The 8,546-nt window shown below is 45.0% G+C and overlaps 1 protein-coding gene across 1 annotated transcript in view; it reads left to right on the forward strand.

Moving 5' to 3' along the window:
* The window catches only part of ATAD2 (ATPase family AAA domain containing 2), a 1,885,102-nt gene that overhangs the window by 1,137,164 nt on the left and 739,392 nt on the right, over positions 1–8,546 (forward strand). The window lies entirely within an intron of this gene.

Consider the following 8,546-nt stretch of genomic DNA (forward strand, 5'->3'; position numbering starts at 1 on the left):
TCCCACTCTAATATCACCCACCCCATCCAACCACTACCTTTCTTTCCACTCCACTAACTACCTTGATTATAGCAAGCTCAGATGCTCATAAGCCTAGTACTTATTATACAGCAGGAACTTCTTATTGTAACATTTGTTAACGTCTGTTATGTACTTCGTACTTCACAGATAAAGATTCTAGGTGTTTACTGATGTACTATGTTCTTCATCTGTAAATATGTTGTAAGTAATTGCTATGTTAAATTGTTAATCGCTATGTAATCCAATGCAACTACTGTCTATTTTAACTGTGGAGCTTTTCTCCACGGGCCTCCACTGAAAATGGATCTACGTTCAGTCGGACACGCCCGGTCAACAAATGTAAACAAATAAATAAATTCTACAAAAGACAAATGTTACTGCAAAGGTAAGTACGACGGCCTGCATCACTCGGCAAACATCGGCCATAAACGGACGTCAGCACACACCTACCTCAGAATTGGATGCTGCCGGGAACCAGAGATTATGGAGTGAGTACACAGGAGTCAAGCAAGCATCAGGGGGAAGGCAGGGTGGGAAACTATACACAAGCATATAGAAGAGAAGGACATCTAAAGTTATGGTAAAGATTTTACACAACTATACTACGCCCTTCTATTCATATGCTGCTGTATCCATAACATGAAGGAGAATGCAAAACTCATGCTATTGAGGACAGGGAGAGGGAAGAGAGACATGTTCCACAAAGCCATGAAGAATGGCCCTGGAAATGATATCCAACCTGTGTTTGGTGAAGGTGTGAACACATGACCATATAGCTGCTTCTAAAATAGCAGCTGTACCCCAAATTCTTAAATGCCCCAGAGGAGGACACCACCCTAGTGGAATGCACCTTCACTGGGAAGGGGAGCCTTTTGCAATGGGCTTTGTAGCAAAAGGAAATAGTCGAGAGATCTAGGAGGAAATGGTTTGCTTGGAAAAAGGGTGCCCCAGGGCTCTTAGGTGACAGAAGACAAAGAGCCTATCTGACTTACGAATGGATTTGGTTTTGGCTAAATAGTATCGGAGTTGTCCATGTACATCCAGGTAGGGGAGGATCTGTGGTGAAGGAATGACAGGAAGATTGATAGCCTGATTAAAGTTTAACAACCTTGGGCATGAAGGATGGGTTACTAAAATGGCAAACCCTGTCCTTGTGGAAAATCATACACGGTGAGAGGCCATGAGGGCTTGCAGTTCATAGACCCTTCTGGCTGAAGTAATGGTCACCAAAAGAATGGTTTTCCATTTGCAGGGTTGGAGAGTGCAATTCTTAGCTGGTTCAAAGGGTGGTAAGGTCAGCTTTTCCAATACAAAATTAAGATCTCAAGGAGGGGGAATAGGCTTCCTTGGAAGTCTAATATCTAGTACCTCTTTTAAAAAGAGCTTGACTTCTAGTCTGTAAGCCAAAGGAGGGGAGAGAGGCAAACATGTTGAGATGGCAGACAGGTGTGCCTTAATAGAAGAATATAAGCCAGGATTCATCAGTTCGCACAGGTAAGACAGAACCCACTGGAGGCATACAGCCACTGGTTGAAGTTGTTTTAGACACCAAACAGAAAACCTTTCCCAATTGGATAGGTAGGATTTTCTGGCCTCCTGCAAAACCTGAAGCATGTCTTCAGTATAAAGGTCTCTAAAGGGAATCAACACCCTATCACTCGCACTGCAAGGTTAAGGGTGGATATTTCGGGGTGTATGAGAGTGCCTTTCGCTTGTTTAAGTCCATCCTGTGGGGTAACTTTCTGGTGATTGCCCTTGCCTAGATGATGTAGAAAGGGGAACCAGTGCTGCCTTGGCCAAAATGGGGTCACCAGCAAGATTTGAGGTTGTTCTCACTGAATCTTCAGCAGAACTTGTGTCTAACAGGGAGGGGGGGATGCATAAGCGAACATCCCCTGCTATGGGAGGGAAAAAGCATCCACCTTCCATGCCCAAGGGGTGAGTATCCTGGTGCAGTACGTTGGGAGTTGTCTGTTCATGGGTGAGGCAAACACGTCTACCTGAGGTATACACCATCGATGGACCAGGTCCAGGAACACATCCCTGTTTAACATTCATTCATGGGATGGAGTTAAGGACCTGCTTAGAACATCTGCCATCACATTCTAGGTAGAGGCTATGTAGAGAGTTCGAGAGATACAAGTATCCCTTCTAGCCATCTCCCAAACCTGCTGAACAAATCTGCATAGGACGTAGGACTTCAGCTCCCCATTTGTTGACGTACCACAGTACAGTGGTGGTATCTGTGTACCATCTCAGCACTCCTCGGAGGATTTGAGTCTTGAAATTTTGGAGGGCAAATATCAAGGCTCTCATTTCCTGATGTTGATGTGTTCCTTCTGTTGGTGAAGGGTCCATGTGTTCCTCAGTTTTCTAAGGTTGACCCGCAACCAGAGTCTGAAGCATCTGTGGACAGATCCTGATTGGGGGAAGGGGTTGTAGGGAGAGACCTGGATTGGTATAAATCAGGGCAATCCACCACTTTAGTTCCCTGGATAGGCAGGAAGGGGCACCATAAACTCCAGAGGGTGCAGGTGTTGTTTCCAGACTGTCCTCAAGTACCACTGAAATTTCCTCAAGTGTAACCTTGCTAAGGGTACCATGGGAATAGTGGAGGCCATGAATCTCAGGAGCCTCAAACTCCCAAGCCAATAGGGTTTGGAGAAAAAGAATTCCCTGGAAATAAAAGGTGATGGACAGAAACTTGTCTGAGGGAAAACAGGCCACCATTTGTCCTGTGAGAATCCTGCATCCTAACACAAGATCCTGGGGTGGGTCAGAGAAGATTTTTTAATGTTTATGGTAATCCCCAAGTCCAGGTGCTGCTGGATCATCTGCAGGGACGATGCCTGAATGAGAATATCATCCATTTAAGGGAAGAGTTGGATCCCCTGCATCCTAGCAAAGGCAATGGACTGGGGCTGGACACTTTGTGAACACTCTTGGGGCCGCAGAGAGAGCAAATGGCAAAGGCTGTTTTTGAGATGGAGTAGAAAGACAAGACCTGGAAGGGGTCTGCTTCCTGGAATCTTTTTTCCCTTTGGAGGACAAATGTCTAGAAGGCCTTCTCATAGAACGTGTGCTTGCTGGATAATTCCTCGGGAAGCGAGGAACTATGGTACAAATATGTGCCTTAGGACCTTAAGTTCTTTGTCCATCACCTGAAGGGCCTTAAAGAGCTCAGCAGCTGCTGAACCAAACAAAGCTTTGTTATTTAAGGGTGCGTCCATCAGTTTAGATTTCACGTCACCTAGTAAAGGCTGTAGCCTAAGCCAAGAGCATCTCCTCATGACAGAACCTGAGGCCACAGCCCTTGATGAAGCCTCCACTGCATCATAACTACACTTTATAGAGTGTATAGTAACTTCCCTGCAGGAATTTTGCAGGCTAACGATCTTACCTTTAATGAGGGAATCAGGTGGGTCACAATAGTTTAATGGCAATAGTGAGGAGGGTCAAGGAATATTTGGCCATACGAGTTTGACCGTTTATGGCTCTCACAGCTAAGGTGGCAGGGGTATAGACTTTTTTGCATAATCATTCCAATATTCTACTTTCCTTATTTGACGGGAGTAAGGAATTGAAGGGAAGAATCTTAAATTTTTTATCTGCAGCAACATAAATAGTTGATGGATCTGCAGAACGGTACCTGAAGAGGAATGTGGTATCTTCAGGGGCTTGATAAAATCTGCCTGGAAGCTTGGGTGCTGGAAGTTGGGAAGCAAAAGCATTGGAAACAGTCAGGAAGGCATCCAAACATGAAGGATGTACAGGAGGAACCGCAGACAGGTTCGGGGGTTCCATTTGTAAGAAGTCATACCTCTTTTGAGTCTCAGTAACCTGACTAGTCCCATAAGTAACCTGAATGCAGTCCCATTTAAAAAAAAAAAGTCTTTTCATTTGAACTACTGTCACTCCAAATGTAACGTCTTCCCCAGGGGAATCCGTTTCATTGATTCCTCCTCTGGATATGCATAGCTCAGAAGAGAAGCAATTTGGGAGGTGTAAGTGACGGATTCATCCCCTGAAGAATCCTTTTCCTCAGAGGAAATATCAGGCAACACTTTACTCTTTGGAGTGCAGACTGAAGGGGCCTGGGCAGGAGCAGAGGCCTGGCATAAGGCTAAGAAGGCATTGGGTAAAGGCCTGCCAATCAGGGGTTTGGTCAGAAGGTACAGTTGGCTGAGGAGCAGTACGTTTTGTTTTTTGCTGCTTCTTTTTGGGAGCATTCGACACAGAAGCGTCTCAGATTCGATGAAGAGGAGGAGAGCTTGATGTTGGGTGACATTCTATGACATCCAAAATAATGACTTCCCAAAGAACGATTTGGGAAAACCCATGCAGGTCCTTTGAACCCCCCCCCCTCCCCGAGTTGGACGCATATGGCTCCCTCTGGGATTTGCTGGCGGCCTCCTCCTCCCGGTATCAGTCCGTGGATTCAGACTCGGACTCTGTCTTCATTGCCATCCAGAAGTACGGTCAGAATAGAGGATGCAGACATAGATCAGGCCTCCAAAGTTCCCGAAATTGGGTCGATGCCTATAGCTAAGCATTTCAAACACCGATTCTCTACGTAAAGTTTTAGAGCGGCCAGATGGCTTCTAAGAGTTTTAAGTACAAATACCTGACAGATCTCACAAGTGGTATGCTCGTGATCCAGGCCTACACAGAAGAGGCAGAGCTTGTATTTGGGATCTGATTTCCACACCGACACTTGCCCTTTCTCCCTAACATTAACCCACAACACAGTAGCAAGATGTTAACAAAAACCCCTATGGGGTACTTAACTAAACACGGACAAGCACTAAGTCACTATTCCAAGCGAGCGACAACCGGAGCTAGCAGTCATACAGGCAGCAGAAAAGTTCTGAGGTAGGTGCCTGTTGACATCCGCTTTATACCAGACATCCGTTTATGGCCAGCGTTCACCAAGTGATGTGGGCCGTCCCACGTACCATCGCAGTAGCACTTATCTTTTGTAGAATGGCCGGCAGTACAAGTCAACCAGAGGCTGACTTCCCCCCTCGTTTTATGGATATAGCAGCATATGAATAGGACATCCAGAGCTACTGATCACCTCTGTTTAATTTAATTAGCTAAATTAACTCAAATATAAAGACCTCCATCACCCACAAACCGGTCCCACAACAGCAAAGCAAAGGCTATTCCCAATCTCCAAGAAAGGAACAAGTAGGGAAGACTAGTTTCAGGAAATAAGAAGTTATGTACTCACCATAATGTTCCATGTTTGTTGTCAATCTTGCCTTTATTCTATGGTGGTTGGGTTTGGAACAGAGCATCAGTTCCGACTCAGGCAAATTCAAAAGCTCGAGAGCTTCCACTGGCTCGAAGATATACCCTATTCCATGATGCTCAGGGAAGATTACCCAGATTTTGTTTGCAAGTGAAACCATGAAAATTTGACTGAGTTTAACCAAAAGGTCTAAACACTAAGAGAATCAGAGACTCCATAAATGAATTACTAAAAATGAATGCCCGCATGATCCTCCAGGAGCGAAGGTAGGGGAAGGAGGGTGGGATGCAAGAATGAAGGCAAGATGGACAAAAAAATGTGGAATGTTATGGTGAGTGCATAAGTTAATGTTATGTTGTCCTATCTCACATTCATTCTATGCTGGTTGGGACAGCGTCCCTAGCACCTTCTTTCTTGGGTGGCTCAAGAGAAAATGCTCTTCAGAACAGTGGAGCCAAAGAAGGCCCTGATTTGGGAGATCAGTCTACTTTGAAATAAAGGTGTGCAGTTTTACCCATGTAGTTGCTGCGCAAATAGAATCCAAAGGGAGTCTGGCCTAAAAGGCAGAGGAAGTTGCAATAATCCTTCAATTTACCTGGTAACTATCTCTTTTGGGAATTGCATGTGCATGAGATATGGTCTGTGAGACATTTATAGAGAGTTACCTTTGACACTGTAAACCCTTTCTTTCTGTCTGAAAAGGCCACAAAAAGTTGGTCAGACTATGAAATCTTTAGTCCTATGAAAGTAGAAATGCGGCTGTCTATGTATGTCCAGCTGGAGTAATCTATATTCTGCCTTGTTGCCATAGTTGGGGGAAAACATTGGTAATTCAATAGATTGATTTAGATGAGTCTCTGAGCACACCTTTGGCACAAATGAAGGGTTCATACATAAGGAAACTATCTTTGTGGAAAATTACGTATGGAGGACGTATAGATAAAGCCTGGTGTTCAGACACATGCCTAGCAGAGGTACTGGCCACCAAAACAGCTGTCTTTCATGACAAAAACTTTGTCACATGATGATGCCGGTTCAAAGAGAGGCAAAATTTATAAGGATAGAACAAAATTTAAGTCCCATGGAGCTGGGGGTTCTTTTACTAGAGGACTTAACAAGACGTTACCTTTAAGAAAGGCTTTAGAGAGTCAGTGGGACATGATTTTTAGTCCTATTTCCCCAATATGAAAGTTTGATATAGCGGCTAATTGTACTCTACAAGTGTAGCCGCTGACACATCCTCGTTAAAAAGTTTAGTGAGAAAATCTAGCACTGCTGTGATGGGACTGTAAAGAGATCTATGTTGTTTTTGGAAGCCCAGTGTGAAAATCTTTTCCATTTGCTACGGTATAGTTTTCAGGTTGATGCCTTATGAAAAGAAATCAATATACGTCTCTAACTGCTGGGGAGATGACGGACCTTGGTTATTAGTGGAACTGGAGCAGCCAAGTTGTCAATTTTAGGGTCTGGATCGATGGATGGAATGAGTCAGAAGGTCTGGAACTGGGTCCAGTATCCACGGTTCCTCCTGGAGATGGGTCCACTGAAAGAGGAATCAAATTTGCCGAGGCCAGTATGGTGCAATGAGAATCACTGTGCTTTTCAACATATTAGCTTTCTAAAGAACCTTCGGTTTCAGGAGGCAGGGAAGGAAGGCGTAAAGTAGTCCCGGGGGCCAATCGTGTATGAGCACACCCCTTGGTGACTTCCCCGGAGGGGGAATCAGGGAAAAGTAGCTGCTGCATTTGGCATTCATGGACATGGTGAAAAGGTTGCAGCAGGGGTGGCCCCATCTGTGGAAAATCTCTTCCACAACTTCTTGTTTTAGGAACCACTCATAAGGCACCAGAATAGCTCTGAGTCTTGTCAGCTATAACGTTGGATTTCCTCAGGATGTGCGGTGCTGTCAGAAAACGTTGAGAAGAGACTGACCATTGCCATACTCTGTGCATCTAGACATAGGGGATAGGATTTGGTTCCTCCTTGTTTATGAGCCACACTACTGACATGCTGTCTGTTTGAATTGCAATCGTTCCTATCGGGAGAGAGTCCTGGAATGCTTGCAATACATACAGCAATGTTCTCATCTCTAGGACATTGATATGCAAGTGGTTCTCATGCTCTTGCCAGATACCTTGGAGAGTCTTTCCCAGATAATGCCCCCCCCCCCCCCCCACCCACCATGAGAAGCTTCTGTGGTCACTGTGGCAATTGGTTGTGGATAAACAAATGGTCGGCCTATGGTCAACTGAGACATATGAAGCCGCCACCGTAAGTCCTTTTTGCAGGATCCTGTGATAATGATCTTGTGCGACAGAGGCAGACCTTGCATGGACCACTAGGAGAAAAGCAGCCATTGAAGAAGTCTCATGTGCAAACGCATTAAAGGTACTAAAATAATTGCAGCTGCCATGGTTCCCAGAACCTGGACTGAAGCCTTTTGGGGGGAGTTTGGCCAAAATTTTTCTCGAGTCCAATTCTGCGCTTAAGAATAAAAGATGCTGTTGAAAGCAACAAGGCAGATTTTTTGAAGTTTACTGTAAAACCTAGCTTGGAACAGATGAATAGTTTTGCCCCTTGCTTGGACTAGTAGATGCTTGGTGGTGGAGGTTAGGAGCCAGTCATCTAGGTGTGGAAACACACAGAATTCTGGGCGCCCCAAGTGAGCCGTAACCATTGCCATGCATTTGGCGAACACTCTGGGCGCTTGTAGTGAGACCAAAGGGCAGGGCTCACAACTGATAACTACTGGCTCCCAGTCAAAACTGTAAATGTCTCCTGAATCACCTGTCCATTTTTATGTGATAGTACGCATCCTGGAGATCGATCGAGCACATCCAATCGTCTTTCCCCAAAAGGGGAAGTATTGACTGCAGTGTTATCGTCCGGAACTTTGATTTTTTGATGGATTTGTTTAGTCTGCTGAGATCCAGACTGGGCTTCCAATCCTCTGTCTTTTTTGGAGCAAAAGAATCTTGAGTAAGTTCTGGATCCAATTTGGTCTGCGTGGACATTTTTGTCTGACTCTTTTCTAGCAAATTCTGTACCTCTGAGTTTGCATGCATAATCCCTTTGATCGGTGGAAAATGTGGGACCAATTGTTTCTATAAAGGGGGAGTAGAAAAGGGTATGTAATAACCTCTGCATATGATCAATTGTACCGATTTGTCTCGTGTGATTTCTAGCCAGAAAATTGTCCCTGTTCCGAACCCCCTGGGAAAGGGGGCTTTCCAGACTAAACCCCCTCCCCTGGAAAGATCCCTGTGGGGGA

The sequence above is a fragment of the Protopterus annectens genome, chromosome 3.part1 (assembly GCF_019279795.1).
Source record: "Protopterus annectens isolate FY-2018-M chromosome 3.part1, PAN1.0, whole genome shotgun sequence".
NCBI classification, from domain to species: domain Eukaryota; kingdom Metazoa; phylum Chordata; order Ceratodontiformes; family Protopteridae; genus Protopterus; species Protopterus annectens.